The 26,032-nt window shown below is 34.6% G+C and overlaps 1 long non-coding RNA gene across 1 annotated transcript in view; it reads right to left on the reverse strand.

The window, feature by feature from the left end:
- The window catches only part of LOC145674501 (uncharacterized), a 135,613-nt gene that overhangs the window by 20,529 nt on the left and 89,052 nt on the right, over nucleotides 1-26,032 (reverse strand). The window contains exon 2 of the long non-coding RNA XR_014128956.1: nucleotides 9,649-9,694. This is a non-coding gene — a long non-coding RNA (uncharacterized LOC145674501). The remainder of the gene's footprint in view (nucleotides 1-9,648; nucleotides 9,695-26,032) is intronic.

The following is a 26,032-nucleotide window of genomic DNA, read 5'->3' on the forward strand; positions in this document are numbered from 1 at the left end:
TCTTGGGCCCGAGTATTCGTCTCAGGATCTTGTTCTCAAATACTTTCAGTCTATGTTCTTCCCACAGAGTAAGCGACCATGTTTCGCAACCATACAAAATTCCTCGACAGAACTCGCGACAACAAGAGATTTTGAACCGAATAATAACACGAATTCCCTGCTTTTAGTCGACATTTAATTTCTTCGTGAATAAGATTTTTCTCTGTTAATATTGATCCTGCATATTTGAAAGTATCCACTTTATCAAAAGTATTTAATATTTTAACGCATCCATAATTTGCCGTATTACGGTCCCGACGCACTTCTCCGTATATAGATTTCTCTGCATTTTCTTCTAAACTCATGTCCCTGCAAGCGTTTAATAAGATCTCTTCATTTCTTTCTATTGTTCTTCTATCATTCCCTATTCAATTTACATCATCAGCATATGCCAAAAGCTGGTGAATACCGTTCAACTCTAAGCCATGGTTGCTATATTTGATTTCCTTTATAGCGTAATCCAGAAGAAAGTTAAATAATAATGGCGAAAACGCATCTCCTTGTTTCAGGCCATTTTCGACTGAAAGCTCGTAGACAAAAATTTTTCTACCCGGAAATTTACTTTGGGATTCATTTAAACATATCTTAATTAATCTAATTACCTTTCTCGGTATTCCAAGTTCTGTAAGAACAACCCTTAAGGGATCCTGGCTTTTTGGACTATTTTTTAGACTTTCAGTCAAGCAGGTACTGAATCGTCACTATTTATGATAGGATCATGGTTCATACCTTATTATCTTCAGAATAGAGCTGGCTTTCAAATGGTATCACTTGCATGCTCATACCATATACCAGAAGTGGGAAAAAAAGTCAAAGTGAAAATTTTGGGGGAATTTTTTTTCTCGAACTTTGGCCCCCCTGGACCCCCCTGTTTGAACGTAGCCATCCAAAAAAAATCTGAGAAATAGTACTTGGTATACTGAATGTGTGTACCAAACTTCAAGTTTCTATCTTGAATAGTAAGGGCGGGAGAAATTTTATCAGGAATTCCTACCATGCCAAAAACTACCTCAAAACACCATGATCTCAGAGAAAAAAATTCCTGAGACATCCCTAATTACCCTAGGGTCATGTTTCGCCCATCATTCTCTTCAGAATGGAACTGCCTTTCAGACGGTATGACTCACGTTCTCTATCATGTAGGTAAGACGGGAAAATCCCGACCAAATTGGTTTTTTTGGTCTAAAAATCCCTTTTTTCAATTTTTGCCCCTCTGGACCCCCTGTTTTTACGCAGAAATCGGAAAAAAAATCTGGTAAATACTACTCGGTGGACTGAATGATTGTGCAAAATTTCAATCTCCTACGTGAAAAAAATAGGCCCGCCAGAAACAATTTCCCGATCATGCCCCACTTTTATCCTATACAGAAGTATATTTGGATAAAAATTCACTGAGACGGCCCTAATTATCCTAGAATAACAATTCGAACGTCATTCTCTTCAGAATGGAACTGCCTTTCAGACGGTATGACTCGCGTGTCTCCATCGTGTATGTGAGGCGGGAAAATCACGAAAAAAGGGACTTTTTGTCTAAAAATCACTTTTTTAAATTTTTTCCCCTCTGGACCCCCCATTTTTAATGCAGAGATCTGAAAAAATCTGATAAATACTACTAGGTGAACTGAATGTTTATGAAAAATTTCAATCTTCTAGGTGCAAAAGTAAGCACGCCAAAAAAAATACCCACCTTGTCCCATTTTCCCTATATAGAAGTGTATTTTTTAAAAATTTCCTGAGACGGCCCTAATTACCCTAGAATAATGATTTGACCGTCAGTCTCTTCAGAATGAAACTGCCTTTCAGACGGTATGAATCACGTGTCTCCATCATGTATGTGAAGCGGGAAAATTACGAAAAACGGGATGTTTTGGGAAAAAATATCCCTTTTTTTAACCATTTGCCCCTCTGGTTCCCCCCCTGTTTTAACACTGACATCGGAACAAAAAATCTGGTAAATACTACTCTGTGGATTGAATGTTTGTGCAAAATTTCAATCTTCTACGTTCAAAAATAAGCCCGCCAAAAAATAATGAACATAGGCTTAAAAAGGGAAAAAATAGATTTTAAGATTATGACGTCATCACCTCCTATGTCTGGACGCAGGACGGTCTGAAACCATACGTAATGTCTTCTACAATGTCTCTGGACTTGAAAAACAAAAAAAGACCCGGACGAAAAAGCTCAAATAGAAGAGAAATAACGCAATGTACCATGAAAAATGCGTATGGTACAAAATGTACCATAAGATCCCCAAAGGGATAATGTCTCTCTCCTAACCGAGTCGTACGCCTTTCTATAATCAATAAATAGTTGACGTACCGGGGTATTGTATTTCCACTTTTTTCGAGTATTTGGCGAATGGTAAACATTTGGTCGATAGTTGATCAATTTCGTCTAAATCCGCACTGATAATCACCAATAATTTCATCTGCGTAAGGGGTCAATCATGCTAATAGAATATTTGAAAGGATTTTACAGGATGTGAACAAAAGAGAAATTCCTCGATAATTATTACAGCCAGCTTTGTCGCCTTTGTGAATTGGAGCAATGATTGATTCTTTCCACTCTTGTGGCAATTCTTCCTTGTTCCATATAAGGAGAATGAGTTTGTGTATCTTTTTCCACAATTTTTCGCGTCCAGCTAAAATTATCTCAGCCGGAATTTCATCTACACCCGAAGATATGTGTATCTTTAATTTCTTTATAGCGGTTTCTATTTCTATTCGGTTGGGTTTTGGAATATATGGTTCTGCGGTGTGTATCTCCTTTTCTCCATACACACTAGTTCTTGATTGCGTGTTAAGCAAATCGTCAAAGAAATCTTTTCATCTATTTAAGATGCTATCCGTATCAGTGAGAACTGTACAGCCAGATTTCTTTAATATATAAGCACGGCATTAATAGCCTTTCTTAAATTCGTTGATCCCCTTATACATGTCCCCCTTTTTTACTATTATCTTCAAGTTCCTTAACTTTAGCTTTCAGAAAATCGTGTTTCTTTGTTCTAAGAGTTTTGGAACTTTCCCGCCTGATATCAGCGAAATTTTGTGTCGTTATTTCATTCGGATTTTCTAGCCAGCGTAATTTTGCCTGTTTTCTCTTCTCTGCTAGTTTAATGCATTCCTAGTTGAACCATGGTTTGTTCCTACGCATTTCTGCGTGTCTCAACTTTTCTTTTGCTGAACTCTTAATGCTATCTCTAATTTCAATTCAGATATCCTTAACTCTAGTGCACTCCGAATCTTCTAAAGCCGAGAATCTACTCGAAATTTCAATCTGGTATTCCTCTCTTACCTGTCTCTCTTCTAATTTCTTTAAATTGAATCTCTCGTTTTGGACAATGAATAATACCTTTATTCAACGATAATCTCTCTCTTATTATTGCTGCTACTAGGTAGTGATCAGTGTGACAATCAGCCCCTCTAAACGACTGGACATCAATGATTCTAGATTGCCTTCTTCTATCTACTAAAACGTTATCAATTTGATTATGTGTTTTTTTCCGTCTGGCGATGTCCAAGGGTATTTATGAACGTCGCGATGTGGGAATTTTGTACTCTTCACGATTAGGATTTTGGATGTTGCAAAGTTCACGAGTCTAACACCGTGGTCATTACTTTCCTTATGCAGGCTTTCGTTCCCTATAATCGGTTTGAAAGTATCATCTCGTCCTATCTTTGCATTGAAATCCCCTAATACAGGGTGCGGCACGTAAAACCGGCCCGTCGTAATATTCTGGTATATTGTGTTTTCGGGAACACTTAAATAATCTACCTTCCTACCAAGAGATTGCGTGTCGAGGTCGGGTCGACTTACGTGACCTGTAGCAGTCATGTGCAGCCGCAGCCAGTGAATCTTGTCGAAACCAGTTGAGAAAAGGGCCTCGTTGTGTTAAGCCGGGTGAGTGTCAGTGTGTGATAATGCCATATTCAATACCCGAGCGTGTTGCCATTGTTGAAGGGTTCATTCTCACTGGATCTTTTGTGAAAACAAAGAATTTGTTTCGGGAGAAATTTCCAGGACGTTCTGTGCCAGCAAAAAGCACCATTCAGGAATTGATTAAAAAATGGCGGCGTACAGGATCGGTTCAAAATGCTCCCAGGAACAGACGACCATCTGTCTGCACACCTGAATTAAAGATGCAGGCGGAGGAGATAATGACAAGATGTCCTCGAAAGTCAACCAGGAGATTAAGTCAACAAATTCATGCGAGTGAGAGAAGTTGCAGACGTGTTTTAAGGGGACTGAAGTTAAAACCGTACCGGATAAGTGTTTTGCAAGAACTGAAGGATCCTGACCTGCAGAAGAGGGTGTATTTCTGTTCATGGCTGTTAAGCAATGTTGCCAGTGGTTTATTGGATCCACTAATGCTCATCATGAGTGACGAGGCGTGGTTCCACCTGTCTGGGTACGTAAATTCCCAAAACAACCGGTATTGGTCGACAGAAAATCCACACGCAATCCACCAGGTATCCTTGCATGATGAAAAGATTGGTGTTTGGTGTGCCATTTCCGCCACACGCATTATTGGGCCCATATTCTTTGAGACGACAGTGAACAGTGACGTGTATATGGGAATCCTGGAGGAGTTTTATACACACTTGACCGAAGAGGAGCGTCAGTTATGTTACTTTCAGCAGGACGGTGCAACATGCCACACATCAGCTGCATCATTGTCCCTTGTGCATGAGATGTTTACACCAGAGAGGACAATCAGCAAAGGCTTGTGGCCTCCTCGGTCACCAGACTTGTCCACGTGTGACTTTTACTTATGGGGACTGTTAAAGGGAAGAGTATACGAAACAAATCCACACACAATTGAAGAACTCAAGACCAGGATCCAGGATGTCACCAATAGCATTACAACACAAGAACTGACAAGGGTATATATGAATCTCCTCAATCGTGCTCACATGTGTGTTGAAGTGGGCGGAGGACACTTTCAGCACCTGCTGTGAAGGTGAGTAGTCATATCCAATACATTACATTTCATTTATGTGTTGCAGTTAATCATATTCAATACATTACATTTCATTTATGTGTTGTAGTTAATCATATTCAATACATTACATTTCATTTTATGTGTTCACTTTACGGGCCGGTTTTACGTGCCGCACCCTGTAGAATTTTCGTATGGTATCGCGGGAGTTGGTCAAATATCTGTTCCACTTTTTCGTAAAAACTGTCTTTTATATCGTCATCCTTATCTTCAGTTGGGACATGTACATTTAAAGCAATAATATCACACCACCGTCTAGAGGAATAAAAGAAGGTCTGTCAGTAACAAATTCAACCAATTAATTGCTGGTAGTATTCGTTTGTGAACGAAAAACCCTGTTCCTAAGGGTGATTTTTATTTCCTTCCCCGTAAAAGAACGTAAAATTTCCGGAATTGTCTGATCCATTTCCTTCTCACCTAACTTCCTGAACTCCTACTAGGTTCATCCTGTATTTCTCTAACTCACTCGTTACGGATTTTAACGCGCTTGCCCTATAAAGACTTCTATTATTCTATGTTCCAAATCTCATGTCCATTTTCTATTGCTGAAGTCGTGCCAAGTTATCAGTCCTTGTCCGAGGCTTTTGTGAATATTTCTGAACATTTTTTTTTTTTTACTTACAGGATGAGATTGTTCGCCTTACCCAAACCCCCAAGCTGAAGGCCCACTCCTAGTCGACTGTCCGCGACTACTTATTCAGTATGTTCGCAGCTAACCTCTATAGCTAACCTTCTTTCTCCTCGATCCGCAACCTGAGAACGCGCCATGCCTTGGTGACAGGAATCCACGTTACACGGAAGAAAATTGAGCACTTCATCAAAATATTTTTTTTACAATATTTGTTCACAATTTTCTATTTTCAGGCTTAGTTATTTTTGTATTATTATTATTATTATTATTAATAATAATAATAATAATAATAATAATAATCATAAAGTAGTACCAACGTTAGGATCAACAGAGGACATAGGGACGCAATGAAAAAAAAATACACTACATTGGTGAATCCCAGAACAAATCAACCAGGAACATGTAGGTGGAGAAACGCCATTTTAGTGGATGAAATTGAGAAATTTGTACCCAGAAACAGGAATGGAATGCCACATTATAAATACAAAACGCTACAAAAACACATCGTAAAACAATACAATTCAAGATTTCAAATGCAGAATATGTCATGCATATCAAGAAACAATACAGTGAATGTTCAATAGTAACAGAAACCGAAAACAAGGAAAGGCACCATAAAGTGCCAAAAATCATACATCAACAAATATCAATGATATATGAAGTGATGTCAGAAGAACTACCGCATTATAAACACTAACGGGAAGCCATATTAGAAACAGAAAATCAAAACCTTTAAAGGAGCAGAACAATGCCAACTGAAAAAAAAGTACATCGAAATGGCTAAACGTCACAATAATAAGCAAAGAGAAAAGAAAAGTACATGTAATAAACATCACAATAACAAGCACAATAAACCTGCAGACAGCACCTAAAGAAAAAATGGAAAAATACAAACAGCTGACCCAAAATACATGGTGGCTCCAAAGTAGGTATACAGTACCGTACTGATCGGCTCATTGCATTTTAAGTAATTTCTTATTATTATCCATCAAGTAGACTTTGTTTATTATTTGTTCTTAATGTGATTTTGCTTACATCTTAAGCTCGGAAGAGTTAAAGCAAATAAACCCATAAACTAGAATATTATACTTGATCAATGCAGGGGTGTATACCTAGTTTTGGGCAACTCTCTATTAAAAGAAAAAAAAACTTTGGAAGACTAAAAATGGGAAACTAATACCAGCAGTAATGTACTGGAATTCTTCATAATACGTGGAGAAATGCACTTGAAACAATTAAAATTGCTGTAACTTCCTTTGTGATCTTCACATATGTCGGAAACAAACTGAATGCATTATTTATCGAAGCATTTTTTTCTTTTCACAAATAAAGGCTTTTGAAAGAAGTCAAATTTTCAATATCTTGGAACTTTGTTCGTACGCATTGCAAATTCGTCATACCATGACATAGTGTTGGACAGTATAAACTTCGGACGTACATTCAACTATTTGTCTCAATTACTTTATAGACAACCAAAATTTAAATGTTTATGGTATTGTAGCGCTCTTAGTTTGCAACACTGACTAATAAATGTAAATTTGTAAATTTTAGTTTAACATGCAAATTTGAAATATGTAATAACCTGACCCAGTACTATTTAAAAAAAGTAAAACTTTATGTTTGTCTGGCAACACTGTTAATCTGTAGTATTACAGAGTATTTTGACATTTCAAACAATGTCCCCTACCAGTATTGACATAATTTTAGTACAAAATTTCAGCGTTTTAGCCCATTAGTTTCAAAGTTACAAGTGGAGACCATTTATAAATGATAGAAGTGCATATCAAGTTAACAGAACTATTGGGACTGAAGGTATGGTCGGACTCGGAACGCAAAGAAAGTCGGATTATTAGAAAATATAGAAAAATACGGATTTACAATAAACAATCTCTGAACTCATAAATGACTGCATTGTTCTCTACAGTCAAAACAAGCAAAAAGTAAGAACTAAAAGCTATGCAGTACAGTACGAAAAAAAAAAACACAATATAAGAAATGACACAAGAGATGACGGAACCCTAAAGTGGATATGCGGTACCAACAAGTAAACAACAATGCCGCAACGGTAGTAAACGACAGTGGGCCTTGTGAGTCACCGACAGGTCGGGAGAAGTTCGGCTCGAGCATGGTCGGATCAACTGGAGTTGCGGCCCAGCGAAGGGCGGACGGGAGAAGTTCTACTGTATATATATAGAGAGAGAGACTATGCTCGCACTCAGCTACTTACATGCATTCAGTTTTTGAACAAGAAGTCAATGTACGCTTTCCAGCTTCAACAGTGGCCCCGCGTGGCGTAGTCGCTAATGCTCTCGGCTTTCGTGCTAGCAGTCCCAAGTTCGATTCCCGGTGGAGTCACTCGGTCGATAAAGTATAACAGCTTTTTCCGGCCAGCTGTCCTGAGTGAGGTTTTTCGAGAGTTTCCTTCATTCACACCATGCCGGGATGATACCTGACATAATAGTCCCAGCCCACTACCTACATTCCCCATCCTTTCTTCCTTCCCTTTCCCCGGATTGTGTCCTCGCCGAGGGATGTCATCCCTCATATACGTGACGGGCTAAATGGCCTCGGATGCCGACATCCCAGAAATCTCATTCCTAAGTCAGCTTCAACACTGATAGGTATACTGAGAAAATATTAACAAACAGCGAGAACGAGATTTTCTATATGGATTCAGTACAACACAGATATGTTTCATTTCTGACCTAATACCTATATTGCAACCAGGAGGCACCAGATACCACTTTCCGTTTCAATATTAATCTCAATAGAGCAAGAAATTTATTCTCTTCTAATATGAATCGAACGTCACCAGCACAGATTAAATCCCGTTTCAAATTCCTCAATTACAACTAGAAGTTTTAGATAGGTTAATTTTGGTTTCAATAATAAACTGGAGAACATAGTGGCTCAGAGGAAGGCTTACTCCTTGTTTATGGGGTTCTGGTACGATCCCAACCTAAATAAGTTTGTGGTGGACAACATAAGGTCCGTGTGTTTTCTCGGGGTACTTCCACACTCTCATTCCACCAATTATTCCATTATCATTCACTGGCTTTTCTCACCGTCTTGCTTCACCTAAAAGGCATAATCGTGGAACTTTAAACTGAAAGATTTCATTTTAGTATTAACTTTCCATAGTTTGAAAATGTACTGTAGAGTTTCAAATTTTTATAATGAAAACACACATACACTTATATATATCTATATATCTCTCTCTCTCTCTCTCTCTCTCTCTCTATATATATATATATATATATATATATATATATATATATATATATATATATATATATAACACTGAGATTTAGAATCAACATACAACCAGGATGGCAACGGCAACCATTTAAACCGAAACAAATCACCAGTAAAAGGCAGTATACAGTGGCGTATTTACGATTTTGTTTTTGGTGGGCTTTGCTAACTTTAGTCCAGGAAATGTGAAAATTCTGCAAGATATTTAATTTACTTTAATATAGTAAATTACATTTCGGGGGGGGGGCTTAAGCTCGGAAGCCCCCTTAAATACGCCACTGGCAGTATATATCAAAAAGTTTCAGTCTTACTTCCTACGATTTTGTCTTCTAGGCTAAAGAAGACGGGAAGTATATATTATTGGAGAAAATAATGAAACTCAAAATTCAGATTGTTAAATTTCTGATTTTAAAAGAAAGTATACTAGAGACTAGTAGGTTACTTCCTAGGTATAAACTGTTTTATTTTAAACCTATAAAAACGAAAAAAAAACTGTTGAAATACGTGATATATTCAGAAAAGTGGTAGAATCGATGAAGAGGAGATAACTACTTCAAACTAGAATAATCAAATGGAAGAAGAAAATAACTAAATGTGAAGAGTACGTAAGGCAGTGATGTTATACATACAAGAGCAAATTATTTTAAAATAATTACGAAATACTCCGCAAAATTCTTTCATAGAACGTTATGCACATAAATGTGTTAACATAATCAATACTTACGTTTAAGAAAGCCTTTCACTTTGAAGAACGATGGTATATGTCACTCCTATAAACAGAAGGAAACACTATTGTATAGATATATTTTGCAAACACATACTTCCTGACATGACTAAATGATATAGTGCCACATTCCTCAACGCCATCTATTGGAGTTATGCAACCATATACCTCTAGACATGACTAAACGATGCACTGACGCATTCCATTCAACGTTACTGCTTGCGTTGGCTTTGAACCACGTGACTTACTGCATGAATTCTGTTTTATCCTACCTCAGTGGTGGTTCTTTGGGAATGTGACACATAAAAAATTTCAAATTTTATCACTATAATATAAAGGAAAAGAGTTTACCAAATTACTAATTTAAGTCTACAGATTTCTTAAGTTGTCTAAAGCTTTCTTCCCTTACATTGTAGCGATAACGTTTAAACTACAGAACAGAATACAAACTGATAAACATTATCTAAATTATAATAGAAAAAATATGTTGGTTATTATACCAGAAAAAATAAGACAATTTTAAGGAGTACTCGTAATGTTGATAAAGAAAGGCGATTATAGTTGTGAAATTTAGAAACAATTTAAATATTGATTAAAAGTGTATCATATTGCACTTTTATAACTGACAATTGCATGTTTTAGTTTCTTCAAGCAATGTTATCTTTATTTACAGTGGCAATGTCTTTCTAGTTGAAGAAGATATTCATTTTTCAAGGATCGAGTCAGGAAATTAATGCACATAAGTGCTAATAATAATCAATCGTCGATTTTGAACAAATAAAATTGTCAATTGCTGGCACCGACTAAAAATCATAAAATAATTGTCCTAAATGTGAATGAGCTGGTCATGTAACAATCGTGTTAAACGTGCACTGTTCTGGTATGTCATAGCCTTTCGTAAGCTGTGGTGATTGGGATTGCAGATTAATTAGGCATTTTACTCTTTTACTTCAAAGGCACTTCCTTAATTCAATTTATGAGCATTTGTATTATTTATACTTCCTACGCAAATTTTAAATACAGATGAAACATTAATAATAAAGTTATTCTTCATCTACGTCGTCAGAAAAAAAATGGTAACATTTTTTAACATAATGGAGTTTCATTTTTTGAGGAATACAGATATAGTATAAAAAAGCTAAACATCATTACAAACGCTGTGATTTCAAATTATGAAGCAGCTACTGCTTTGTTCGTTCAGTAAACTTTCACAAATGGGATCAAAGAACCTTTCAAATAATTTTGATGTGTACAATAAACACATTTTCAGGAACAACATATTAGTGAAATTGTCTAGAAATGACACAAACTTGTGCAAAAAGCAAACGAATGTATGTTCTCAATTTAACCTGATTGGAATGCTTTGCTTTACGTAAGTCAAACTCTCTAACATTTTTTAAAAGAGCAGTTTGCAATTTATTGTTATCGAAGTAGGGTTGAATGGACACAGGGACAGGAGAGCCAATAGAGAAGCTCTTCGAATGGATATAAAACTTAGCATTTATTATACACTGTAACATGTATGTATTATTGTGTACTAGTATAATATTTGCGTGCTGTGTGTGTGTAACTGAGCGTCTGTTTCTTGTATTTTTTTAATCTTCTAATGTTTTTGCTATTGCAAAGTATAGTTTTTTGAATTTTGTATCATGTTTAGGTGGTAGATAAGACTTCATATAGCCTTAACCTCGACATGTAAAACAAGTCGAAATAAATAAATAAAATAAGGTTTCTTACAACCTGGATCAGAGAGATCGAGATTAATGAATGTCATAGTTCAAATGATTGATTTTGTGTAGTTTCACGTCGCTTTTCGACTGTGAAAAAATGAAAATGAAATTAAATATTTCAGCTTAACTTCCCAAGGTTATGCCCTTTACGCTAAGTGAAATGGATTATTAAGGCAAGTGAATGACGAAGGAAAAATTAGTGGAAGGAAAAGGTGAGAGAAACCGGGAGTACCCTGAGAAAACCCACGGACACAATGTTATTCACCACAAACTTATTTTGCTGAGAACTGAACTAGGACCCTATGCACCAGAAATAACCGTTCTAGCACTGAGCCACCGCGTTCCTATCTTTCGACTATTATAGCAAGTTCCAAAGTTATACGAGATCGAAACGAACATTGGATTTGTGTCCAACGCAACGGGGATCTAACTCAGGACTACATACGGAAAATACACATATTAGCTACTTGACTGTAAGGAGAAATCTTCAAAATAATAACGAACACCTTTAATGAAACCGGCGTGAAATAACTTTTTGTATTCTAAAAGCTCTATGTACCGAATTTAGGTATCTTCTTAGGAATCCTGTAAAACCCAGATTCCGAAAATGCATTAAACGTAACTAGTTGCTCGTTTCAGAAGATATATGACGGTGTAATCAAGTGAGTTTCGCTTTTAGACGTGAAACTATGATAGATTTGCAAACTATGGAAATTTGATACCAAAACATGGCGTAGTAGATCTATATTCTATGATTGCAACAGAGCAGTAGTCCCCAAGGTGGCGGAGTGCTTCCTGGGGTTTGCGAGGAGCGACCAAGAGGGACATAAGCTACTAAAAAAATAAAAAAAATCAAGTTGTCAATAGTGCAACATTTCTAATAACCTTTACAATTTGGGTTTTGCATACTTCTGGGACGAGAGGAGTTTGACATTTTGCCTGTCCAGTAGCTATCCTGTTGCTTAATTAGAAACTAATGAATACAAACTGCTTGTAATATATTTAATATTATTGTTGCATATTATTATTAAGAATTCAATTGCGCATCGAAAACTGCAGATGTGGTCTATGTTAACAAGTAAGAACAAGGAGAGTGAATTATGAAAGGAGGGTTTGGGAAACAAGTTAAGCTACGACTGTGATAGAGCAATAACATCATAAAATGAAACCTGTCCTTCGGACAATGGACTAATATCAAGAGCAGCTTCTCTTTATTTAGTATTACAATTATTAGCAAAGTAGAAAATTAACAACTGAGTAGCAAATTAAAACTACTATTTATCCTTTGTCTACAAAAAAACTTCGTATTGTGAAAATGTAATATTTATGAAGTTGTTTGAATTGTAATTCACGACAGACATTTTATACTGAAACATATGGCAAATATTAGGTTTATAAGGATTTTTCCAGTACTTTTAGTGGCATTGCGTGGATTGACTATTCTTGTTTTAGTCTGCAAAAAAAGTAATGGAAAGACTGCATATCCAATTTACAGAAAATAATTTACTTTATATCTATTCTTGGCACATATTTAAATAAATGTTTAGGTATATTACAATTTTATCATGAGATATCAGGAATTAGATTTGTACTTGTTGTGTAGAATAACAAACTCAATATTTTAGAATATTATGTGAATCTCTCAGTTGTATTTTTGTTCTATTTCTGTTATTAAGGGGAAAGAGACAGTTTGTCGTTTGAAGGCAATTGTCTAAATTATCAAAATCGTTGAATATGATGATGTTCAATCGCACGGCCTTACTTTCGTAAAAAAAAAAATCTAAAAAGTGTTATTATTTTATTTTCTTCCTTTTTTCTTTTTTCTTTCTTTCTTTCTGTTTTTTGTAACTGCAAAATACAAGCAAGTGATTTGTTACCATTGTTCCAAGAGTAAATGTGACTGACTCATCCTCACCCAGGCGATAATACTACAGGTAGAAACGAGTAATTTGGACGGAGCATTCTTTTTTGTCACGAAAGCACATACACTTGTTGGTTTCTGGAATACCTATCTTAACGGTGGTGAAAGGGAGTTGATCTTTACATTTTTGTTTAATAAAATAATATATGTCACGAATTCCTCAAGTTAGAGAGAGAAAAATCCAAATTCAAACTCTTTGTTAAGTGTAAAGTGATACACGCCTAAACATTTTAGAAAAGGATTGCAAATGAAAGTGAAGAATAGGATTGCAAACTCTTTAAAGTCAATTCTCTTGTTAAGCAATAGTACCAAGTCAACGCAGTGTTTCAACTCTTGCTGATGAAATTATTCTAATAATTGGAATCTGTAATAATAGTGTGGCGTCGAATATGGTTGTATGTTCTTGTTCACCTGATGGAAGAAATCGTGAAACTCAGGTTAAGAAGTGTTATAAATGTAAAAAAGTAGTAAAAAACAGTATACGCTGTGATGTTTGTAAACATATATTTCATATTGGCAAATGTAGCGGCGTGAAGAAAACTGACATCAAAAATAAATGGTCTTGTATTTCATGTGTTGATACTGTAATTCAAACAAGTGATGATCGACATGAAGTTTCAAACTTTCAAGCAGTGTTAGATGAATTTCCTAAAATATATGAAGAGATTGCTACATTACGTAAAATAATTGAGATCTTAAGTAATGATGTCCAGAAATTTCACCAGCACTATAGTAATGAATCGACTAACACAAGTGAAGTAAACAATACGTGGAGTAAGGTTGTGCAAAAAGGTGCTAAGTCCAGTGGCTTAAATGGTAACAAAAAAGTAGTAGACCTAAGCGTGGTGAGTAGTGAAAGCTGTAATATTTACAGTAGTACCAAATGTTCTTCCCAGCTGCGAAAAAAAGGTGTGAGCAGTACCCTAAATTCACAGGATCTAAGTGCAAGGGTGCAAAATGTGTCAGCAGCAAAACTGTCATGTACATCACCAATGAAGAGTGCAGAAAAGGTAACTAATGTGAAAACAGTTGTAGAACCTGTTACTGAACTGACTAATGCTACAAGAGCTGATAAGTTAGTGATACCTACACAAAACCGGTATAGTGTGTTGACGGAACCTGATGTTGTTGAAGTACAAGGAAAGATATCTCCTACACGAAGAATAGTTCGGGTGAAGTCATCTGTGAATAATGCAGTGAAATCTACACCAACAAAGGAAGTAGCAGGTAAAATTGTTATTTACTCTGATAGCCATGGTCGTAATATGTCCTCTATGCTAAAAGATAAGGTAAACAATATTGGTGTACAAGGTTTAATTAAACCAGGCGCAAATCTTAAAGAAGTAACCCAACCTATCATGGCATCTGTTGATAAACTCACAAAAGAGGATACAGTGATTATATTCGGAGGCACAAATGATGTGTCAAAAAATGAATCAAAAAATGTTACAGATACACTGCGTCAAAGGTTGCCTTATATGACACATACAAATGTAATAGTTGTAAATTTGCCTTATAGGTATGATCTTGCTGATTTCTCGTGTGTAAACAAAGAAGTGCTGAAAACAAACGAGAGTTTGAAGAGGTTGTGTAAGCACTTTGGGAATGTAAGGCTGTTAGATGTTAGTAGTATGCCAAGGGAATACCACACAAGGCATGGTATGCATTTAAATCGTAATGGTAAAGATTACATTTGTAACAAACTAAGTGAAATGATAAAACGTAACATAGTAACCTGTCCTATACCCCTCCCTTATCCAGAAAGTAGGAATGAAAATATGGTAAATTCCTTTTCAAATGTGGAAGAACTTCCTTTTTTAGTTCACAGCCAGAAAAATTATGCAAAGGTCCATTAAATATTTATCATCATAATGTACAAGGGCTTGGTACAAAGGTTGAATTATTAGAAGTGCTCCTAGATAAATTAAACAATATAAACATTGTATGTCTTCCTGAACACTGGCTTGATAACAACGCAATAAAATTAGTGAATTTTAGTAAGTTTAAGTTAGCATCATTCTATTGTCGTTTGGAAAGGAAGCACGGCGGAGTCTGTATCTTTACAAATGATAATGTAAAATATACTGAGTTAGATATAAGTCAGTTCATCTGTGAAATGCACATTGAAGCAACGGCCCTGAAACTAAATGAGTCTAATGTTTACATAATATGTCTATATTGACCTTATGCTGGCGATATGTCTATTTTCTTCAATAAATTAGAATCCATGCTGAATCATTTGTTTGTTAAGCCTCGAAATGTAATTATTTGTGGTGATGTGAATATTAATTGGTTAATTGACTCGAAGTATAAGTCCCAGTTAGAAGGTTTGCTGAACACATTTAATATGCATGCCGTTATAAATGAACCCACGCGATTTGGAAAAACAGCTTTAGATCAGTTCATAATTATGAAAAATCAACCAATAAATGTATCACGTGTTTTCAATCCTGGTTTTTCAGATCATGACGCTATATACGTACAATTACCATTGATAGATAAATTAGTTAAAAATAAAAACTATACAGCCTTAAAGCGATCCTTTTCAGAGTCGAATATTCAATATATGTGTTATTTAATAAGTCAAGAAAAATGGGAGGACATATATAAATATAGTTCCATGGATGAAAAGTTTAAAGCTTTTATGGACACATTTTTATATTATTTTAATTTTGCTTTTCCCCTAAAAAGTCGTACTATTTCAAAACGCATTGATAAAAGTTGGATTACAAATGGAATTAGAAAATCCAGTACCAATTTGATAAAATTTAATGAGATCCTTAAATCTGGTAATTTTAAATCTGATGATTTAAAGAAATACATACAACTGTATAGGAAAACCTATAAGAAGGTCATAAGGGCAGCAAAATTAATGCAAAACAATAGCTTGATTTTAAATGCCCGAAATAAGACTAAATCAATGTGGCAAATAATCAATAAAACTCTTGGCACAAGCAGGCCTAAGAGTGTAGAATATCTTAAACTAAATGGTAAAGTTATAGACAATCCACAGCAAATTGCAGATATATTTAACGATCATTTTGTGAATTCAGCTGATCAAACGAAAAATACTGATCACTCAAAAATAATGCAGAAACTCCCAAATCAAGGAGAAAGAAACACAAAGTCTATGTTCTTATATCCAGTTTCTGTAGATGAGTTAATAGGAATAATTAAATTGTTATCAAACAGCAGTTCTTCAGGTATGGATGAAGTTCCTTCCATTGTAATTAAAAAATGTGCGAAACATATCACATATCAACTTTGTTACCTTATAAATTTCTCGTTAGAAAACGGTATATTTCCCACACTACTTAAAAATGCTAAGGTTCTTCCCACTTTTAAAAAGGGTGATGAGAATGTCATGACAAATTATCGACCTATTTCAGTTCTATTGATATTTTCAAAAATATTTGAGTCAGTCATGGCAAAACGTCTTAGCAAATTTTTAATAAATCATAATATTATCTCGACTTTTCAGCACGGATTTCAGAAGAATAAAAGTATTGATACCGCTTTATTTGATTTTCTTACAGATATCCTGAAATCACTCGATAATAAGAATTATGTTATAGGTTTATTCATCGATCTGTCAAAGGCATTTGACAAAATTGATCACAATATTATGCTAAATAAATTGTCTCAATATGGCATACGTGGCGTATCAAACCAGTGGTTTTCATCCCACCTAACAAATAGATGCCAAACTGTTCAAATTACAAAAGTTGAATCAAATCGATCCTGCACTTTCTTCTCAAAGCAAACAAAAATTACCAGAGGTGTCCCTCAGGGCTCTATTTTAGGCCCTACTCTATTCATAATTTATATAAATGATCTGATAAAAACTTTACACCCCACAAAATGCATGTTATATGCTGATGATATAAATATAGTTATTACTGAACAAGACCCAAATTTAGTATTGGTCAAGACAGAAAAGGTTATAAGCAAAATAGTTACTTGGTTGAATGCAAATAACCTTCTCCTAAATACAGATAAAACAGTCGCAATTAACTTTCGTTTTCCAGGAAATAATCCATCCTTCCCTTCGCTAAACATTAATGGAAAACAAATTGAGTATTCTAATGCAACAAAATTACTTGGTGTTTACATCGATGATGATTTGTCTTGGCAAACCCATGTTAAAACATTAAATAAAAAATTGACTACTTTATGTTTTGCGTTCTTTAGGTTACGAGATACAGTTTCACGAAATAGCTTATTATCGATATACTATGCAAAAGTCCAATCACTCCTCAGTTTTGGAATTATCTTTTGGGGGTCAGCAGCATGCAGTCAGGAAACATTTCGGATACAAAAGAAAATACTACGAATAATATTCAGACTAAATAAAAGAACATCATGTAAACAAATATTTAGATCACAAAAAATTTTAACCCTTCCAAGCCTATACATATATAAATGTATACACTTCGTGAAACAAAACAAACAGATGTTTATACAAACAAGAGATATTCATGCATACAGCACGCGGCAATTAAACGACATTTACGTAGTACAACAAAATTACTCCAAGTACCAAAAAAATGTTTATTTAAATTGTACGAGACTTTATAATATGTTACCATCACATTATAAAGAGGTAAATTTTAATACTCAAAACAAAATTCGTACTCTGTTACTTTCTAAAGCATATTATTCAGTTCAGGAATTTGTAAATGATAACAATGTATGAATATGATGTAATTATGTAACAAATTTAACATGTGATGTTTATTATAATTTTGTACTTCAAATGGTGTAAGCTGTAATTAAGCTGTAATTACAATTTGATTTATATGCATGACAACTGTAGAACTTATAGGAGATACTCTCCATATTGTAAGTCAATACAGGCTAAATAAATAAATAAATGAATAAATAAATGTTGTTCTTAAACGGAAGAAGGAAGGATTTCTGAAACACTTAAATTTCCCTTTGTTTAATCAGAAATTCTCGAAAGTGAGGACTTTTTAAAATCAGGAAACTGAAATCTAGTAAATTTTAAATTCACGTCCTTGAGAGTTTTAGAAGATGCCGCTTCTAACGTGAAAAATGGGAAAATTTCAATAATAATGAAATTTATCTTTACTTACTCACAAGTTACTGAATGTGCGTATTTTGTAGTAAAATTCAGAATATAGACATTAAAATAAAAATAATAAATACAAGTTTCAGCGTTTAAAAAAAAAATCTGCTTTCAAGGTAAAAAAGGGACAGTTTCTATAATATAGGAATTTCCCTTTCTTTGTTATGTCAAATAGTCTTAATATTTTAAAATCATTATTAGAAATAGTGTATATCAATTTTAGTTTCTGAAGATTATCGAAGTATGTTTTCTTTTTCTTTTTGTTTTAGTTTTTATTTCATAAAACGCAGTCCGGGAATGTTCTTAATGATGCAAGTTGTCTAAATGGTTTTCTGTGAATGTAAGCATTTTGTAACTGTATATTTTATTGTTCACAAAATACATTGAATTGGACAGCGTGATGTAAGTTATGGAAAATTCTGAATGTTGACATGATGCTCAATCTTTGAAAGGTATTGGTTGACTAAGATTCGTTCAGAGAAATGTCATACGCACATGTAGTGATTTCAGCCAAAATTTTGAGAGCCACAAGCTGCAGTGTAAGCACCTTTTGTTGTATAGATGCTTCAGTTTATTTCGACGTACTCAGCGAAAAGCGAAGAGAAATTAGAGTCGTAAAGTCACTCTTTAAATATTTGTTAGAAGGGTCATTAGGCTAGCATATTATCGTTAAAAATTCAAGTTAAAAAATAAGTATTAAACAACGTTAAACTAATAAACTAACATTGTGTACAAGAAAAGCAGATTTGTTCTCAGTAGATTTTATTTAACTTTTTTTGCATTAGCAGCTACATCGAGCAAACAACCAATCAATATCTGATTGACAGGCCATATTTCTCTAAAAGTATAGGCTCCATTATTTTTGATTCCATACACCTGCGAAGCGACTGCTTCTACACATTCTTTTCTATTTCCATTACCTACTACTACACCAAATTTGGTGCAAGTATCTCTTAGTGGCATCACACCCTTCCCTCGTAAGTGCACAGCCAGTGTGATAATACAAGTAGGGGAAGGCGTTGTACCTTTGAAACAATGTACCTTTGAAGACCTGTGCTTTTCTCGAATTCAGAGCTATCTAGGTGCAGTGATTAAAATTCATTTGAAAGATTAAATGAAAAAAGCACTACAAACGCGTTTGGCTGTTGTTTACTGAGTGTTGTGTCGAGTAATGTTCCTTTTAAATTTTTCACCCCTAAAACGAAGATTTTTTTGTAGTTACCTTTTGAGTTTTGTGCTCTTCGGTTTTCGCAACTTGTGAGATTTATTTGTCCAAACTTGGGGAAGAATCATTGCTGAATACAGTGGTATTTTTAGTTTTAACTTCTGTTCAATATTTAAGCTAGTGGAGATTTTTTTTCGTAATGGTGATCCTCTTGTACCTATGAACATTAATGCATCGTGTACCTTTGAACAATAAATAATACTGTTTTAAGCTACACAGTGTAAGTAGTTAAAACAATTGATATATTTTGTATAGGTTAGGTTAGAATATAAAGTTATTAATTATAATTTTAAATAGTTTCTATATATTCGCTTATTATATAACATAATGTTAAGAGTTGCATATGCTCAACTTTATTGTTCACAAGTTTTTATTAGAACTTATCTTCAATTATTAATTTAATTGATAAAATGTTAATTCTGGGGAGCTTTTTTTTTAGCTAAACCTTTTATTGCAATTTATAACTGTTAATATTTGTGGCTTCTTTTTACATTATTGCCGCAGAAACTTTGTAATTATCACTGTTCAAAGGTACACGATCATAATGTACCTGTGAACAAAACGGATTTGTTCTTATTTTATCTTATAAAAGCTATTGTAATTATGTAACACTTTTAAAAATCATCCTATCTGATAGCACTTCAAATGTACGACAAAAATTCGGGAAAAAGTGCTGAATATTAGCACCAAAATTTCGAAGACTCTAAAAGTGTTCACAGGTACAACGCCTTCCCCTATATAAGCCAACAACCGACCATGATGACAATGGAGTAGAAATAACATATGATAGGATTAGCGACATATTGCACCAGGAGGGAAAAATAAAGGCCAATGCTATAGTAATCGGAGACTTTAACAACGTAGTAAGAGGAGCCGTGAATAAGTTAGTGGGACCATTTGGACTAAATAGAAAAAACTAACGGAGCCAAATGCTTATCGACTTCTTTAGGCAACATGATATGGAGTTGACTATCATGTGGTTTAAGAAAAGAAAAAGAACAAAGTGTATACATGGTCAAGTCCAGGAAACAAAAAAAACGCTAGCAAATCGATTACATTCTTGTAAAGCAGCGTTTCAGGAATAATGCACGAGATGCGAAGACCCTACCGGGAGCTGATCTCGATTCTGAACGCAACTCCTAGCGGCGGAAGTGCAAAACCTGGTTAAAGAGAGTCAAGAAAAGTGGGGGGAATCGAAAATGGAACTAAGAGCTACTAATAAGTATTTACAGTGATGTGAAAGAAGAGATTGAAGAAATATTCTGCGTAATTGACGATATTGTAGACAATATAGGAAATAGTTGGGCGATTCTACTTGACACACCATTCAACAACACTCGCAAGGTGTAAATAATCAGGTAGAAAATCAAGGAGAACAAGAAGATGGAGGAATGCAGAAGAGCAAAAGCGACTGACGTCAAATAATACGTAAGGCTAAATAATGAATTGAGAAGAGGGACAGACAAAGTCAAAGAAAAGTACAAGGAACAGATGTGTGAAGAAATAATAGAACTTCAGTTGTGCGGCAGATATGATCTCAGATATCAGAAAGCACAACAATTAGGAGGGAAAGCTAGCAAATGTATACGCATGCTTGGAATTGAAGATCAACAAGGTTGTGTGGCCACTGACAATCAAGAAACCCTCAAACTTTGGGAGGAATACAGAAAAGGATCTGTATGATCAGAAGAATCGCCCCAAAAATATTGCGATCGAAGCTGAAGAAGAGCTTGATGATGAAGAAAATGGACCCAGTATATTGGAAATTGAAGTAATACAAGCAATCAAAGATATGCGAAGGAGAAAAGCCACTGGAGACGACGGCATACCAGTAGACTTGCTCAAGGAATTAAGGGATAATGGAATAAAAGTACTGACTTCACTTATTAACAAGATCTAACTGAGTTGAGAATGGCCATAGTATTTTCTTGATGCTGCAATGATTGCATTACATAAGAAAAAAGGAAGGAAAAAGTGCAGCGACCGCAGAATCATTAGCCTTATTTCCCACACTGGAATTAAAGCGCACTTACTGAACGTGCGGCTGGAAGATAGAAAAGATGCTGGATGAAGATCAATTTGATTCCTGAAACGGAAAGCACAAGAGATGCAATTGGTTTGATGAGAATTATCTCAGAACGAATTGTTGACATAAAGGAAGAGTTGTGTTTGTGCTTCATAGACAGGCAAAAGATTTCAACAGGCTTACCTGGATGAAACTTCTGCAAATACTCAAAGAAAGTGGGGTCAACTTGAGAGACCGACGACTCATTTACAACTTTTATATAGGCCAACGAATCAAGTAGCGCTTGCATGAAGGAGAAACCAATATTGTGAATATTGGAAGAGCTATATGACAAGGATGTAATATGTCGCCCCAATTTTTCAATATTTACAGTGAATTTTAAATGAGGGAAACATTAATGGGAATTGGGGATTACAAGATTAGAGGTCAGATTATTAACAACATCAGGTATGCAAATGATATGGTAATTATATCTGGAACCGAAGAAACACTACAGGAGATGATTGACAATATAGTTGACAATGGGAAACTATATGGAGTGGAAATCAACATTTAAAAAAAAAATCGAAAGTCAAGAGACTATCCCGTGGAACTGCGCCCCTACGTATCACAGTGGAACAAAAAGAACTTAACACATTGATCATTTCAAATATCTGGGAAGTATTCTGACGAGACACACGTAGTATATCAAAGAGACCAGAACAAGAATTGTCATAGCAAGGAAGTATTCAACAAGAAAAGGTCATTCTTAACTAGCAGGCTTAATATTGGACTTAGGAAGAAATTGTTCAAGTGCTACATATAGAGAATAGGACTTTATGGTTGAGCTTTGGACATTACACAAGTTAGAGAATAATTATTCAGAGAGCTTCGGGATGTGGTGTTGGAGGAAAATAGTGAAGATAAAATAGACAGAGATCGTAAGAAACGAAGACGTTTTAAAACGAATAGGAGAGACAAGGGTTCTGAGGTCAACTAACGCTTAGTTAAATCAAGAAAATTTTATCATTTGCAATATTAATATTTTCCATATATAATGACAAGAAAATATTAAATTTCTCTCAGACATAGGGCCGAGACGACGTTCTTGATTCCGCACGCTATAGAAAGCAGAAATTCCAACAACTGTCTACATTACTCAGATTTATCAACCTTGGTTCGTACCTTCTCAGAACGCAACGTGTTTAACAAACAATTGATGACTACATAACGCACATCTTTAGTAACGGTCAAAATATGACTGTCAAAAACAAACATCTATTGTTTCGTTGCAATTGTATAATTTTTCATTATGTTCTGCTTCTTCCTCTTCAAGTGTTAATACTAATACTACTACTACTACTACTACTACTACTACTACTACTACTACTAATAATAATAATAATAATAATAATAATAATAATAATAATAATAATAATAATAATAATATAGTTCGCCATTTCCAGTACTTTCCTTATATCCATTAAACCGAAATGTGTAAATCTAGAGAATTCTTTACTATATCCGTATGTATACTTCCTTTAAAAATATCAATACAATGCATAAATAGAATATCGTCTACGAGCTGCCGCCTTCTTCTTGTCCTCTCCTCCCCTTCAGAGACTAATCCCTCCAAATTATCTCTTAGAAAGCAATTCATCCTTAGACAGTGTCATAACCAATTTGATTTCCTTTATATATCAACTTCAATATTCTTACTTCTTAATTCATTCCTCTCAAAATTTCTCTATTTCTTATTTTCTCTTTCCACATTATTTTTTCATCTTTCTCTACATCTACGTCCCGAACCTTACTATATTTACATTCTATTTCATTAATGATGATAATTGCGTTTACAATAGCAAAAAGACAAGGTTGGTAAGGGACATGTTTCTCCTATTAGTTTTCACATTGCCCCGATACAAGCTATTTCAAAACAGTACTGCCTGGCTCGTGTATCATACAATACTTACAACTTCCGAAAAAGTTCCTTTTATTGTTCCGATGTTAAAACATAACCACCCCAGGCAAGTAATGTTTCTATTCAATATGAATGTTCATTAGAATGGTTTAATAATGTTTATGCCTCAATTATGTCTCTGAGAGAGAGAGGATGCGTGAAAGTTGAGGAATCTGAATGTAATAGACCCGGGATATCTTTTTTTCAAGCAGCTGTTCATTTCGTAAAGTGAGGAGCTTTTAATTATTAACTGAATGTCGGATGTTCAGTTTATATCCTTAGCGGTTGTCTCAAACTATTCATTAACACGCTACACCACAGTAGACAGACATCTGTTGATTTTTACTTGCGGAAATTAATTACCCCTTTAAATAAGACATTACTAAATATTTTTAAAATTCTTATCGGATGATTATTTACGGAAAGGATATGGAAATTCTTTGCAAAGCAAGAAGTACAACTCTTCGTTTACAGTAAGTAATGGATATATGTATTTGATAGTAATGAAAATGAAGTTACCATTATTGCAGTGAGTATACTTTATCTAAACCTAGCATAATATCCGTTCTTCGTTCTTCATACAGGAAGAATAGTTCCATTTTGGACATAAAGGGCACCAAATCTTTCACGAATGAACTTAGGGACTCCAAATGCTATGAATTCGAAACTAATGTCGGTCACTTTCAATTATTTATAAATATGAATATCTCCCACTTGTAGCACTAATGTTGGCTGAATTCGGATTCAAACTGCATCAGAAGTGTCACTGTTCATCTTAGCGACCTAGAAAACTGTGCATTCGACACTGATATTGGCAGTTTTTGATCGTTTTTGAAACATCTCTTCCTCTTGCACGTTGTGGAGCTGAATATGGATTTAAGCAGCAATGGAAGTGTCACTGTTCATTTCTTCGACCCCAAAAACTGTGAATTCGATATTAATATCGTTCGTTTTCTATCTTTTATATATCCCTCCTCAACTTGAAGGACTGGAATTGGATTCAAACTGCATCTGAATTGTCACTGTTTATTTCAGCGAATCCGAAAGCTATGTATCCAATACTAATATTGGTCATTTTCGATAATTATATATATATATATATATCCCCCCTCCCATCCCTAAGTTACATCATCAAAGAGAAATGGTACAAACCATGCCATGCCCGAACCTCATCTATGTTGAAAATTTGATCACGACCCGTTGGGTGCTTCAAGAATTATTAAGTAACAAACGTAGTCGCTTTGATCGCTTTGATTTTTATTTATATTTTATATATGTATAAAATTAATGTACAATTTTCTCGGAAATTCACTGATGTAGTGAATTTTATCGCGGATTGTACCGTTTGGAAGATATTGCATGTTAAATACCTCCAGGCCCTACGTGAGTAGACATTGCAGAGTAATACACGTATTAGTGATGTTGACTGGAAAAATAACAGATTCTAACTGAAAAAATAATGTAGATATAAACAAACTCTTTACAACATTGGTGTTATAGTCTTATTATATTTCTATGAGTGATTGTTACAACTTGAGTTTTATACTATAACAATGAAGTATTGTATTACGGTCAAAATGCTTAACGTAAACCCAGGTACGACCAGATTTGGATGAAGATATACTATTTCCGTATAGACGTCTGTTTATCTGTATGCATGTATGTTCAGAAAATATTTCGTCAGCGATAAATCACGTGAAATATTACATATACACACCGGTCCCTTTACAACTTTCTATTTGGTTCAATATTTGTGATGTGCCTGACATTTAACATGTAATATCTTGCGAACGGTACAAGCTACGGGAAAACTCACCTGCACCAATAAATTTCTGAGAAAATTGTACATGAATTTGACATATCACTTGCAAATATTGCTATTTGAAAAAAACAAAAGTTGATTCCAACAAGGCGGATCGAAGATGGCGGCCGAAGTAGGTAACACGTGTAAGAGTAGCAGTAGTTCATTCAATTTGTTTCTCGTATGTCCGTATTCATATCCACTTACATCTAAATAAAGTAAAATCAATTTTGTGTCTAAGTGTTATAGTAGTGTATGATTGAATTCCAGATATACGAAGGTCCATAAATATGTAAATTACCTGTATGGGCAACTACAATTAATACAATACGCATTGGCCAGGAAGAACTTTGCATTTGAATCTATTTTACACGAATCCCGAGGGGACACTTCGAGAATGTACTTTGTGAGTCTCTGAAAGGGTTTCCATGTTCTTCTGAACAGAAGTGTACTTTTCTAATAGACCCCTTGTATATTTAATGTATGACAACATACACTTTCCCAATATCATAATAGGTATATTGATTCAATATAAGACAATGTATATATATATATATATATATATATATATATATATATATATATATATATATATATATATATATATATATATATATATATATATATATATATATCGGGTGTCAAAACATTCC

The sequence above is a fragment of the Thermobia domestica genome, chromosome 17 (genome assembly GCF_964235325.1).
Source record: "Thermobia domestica chromosome 17, izTheDome1.hap1.1, whole genome shotgun sequence".
NCBI classification, from domain to species: domain Eukaryota; kingdom Metazoa; phylum Arthropoda; class Insecta; order Zygentoma; family Lepismatidae; genus Thermobia; species Thermobia domestica.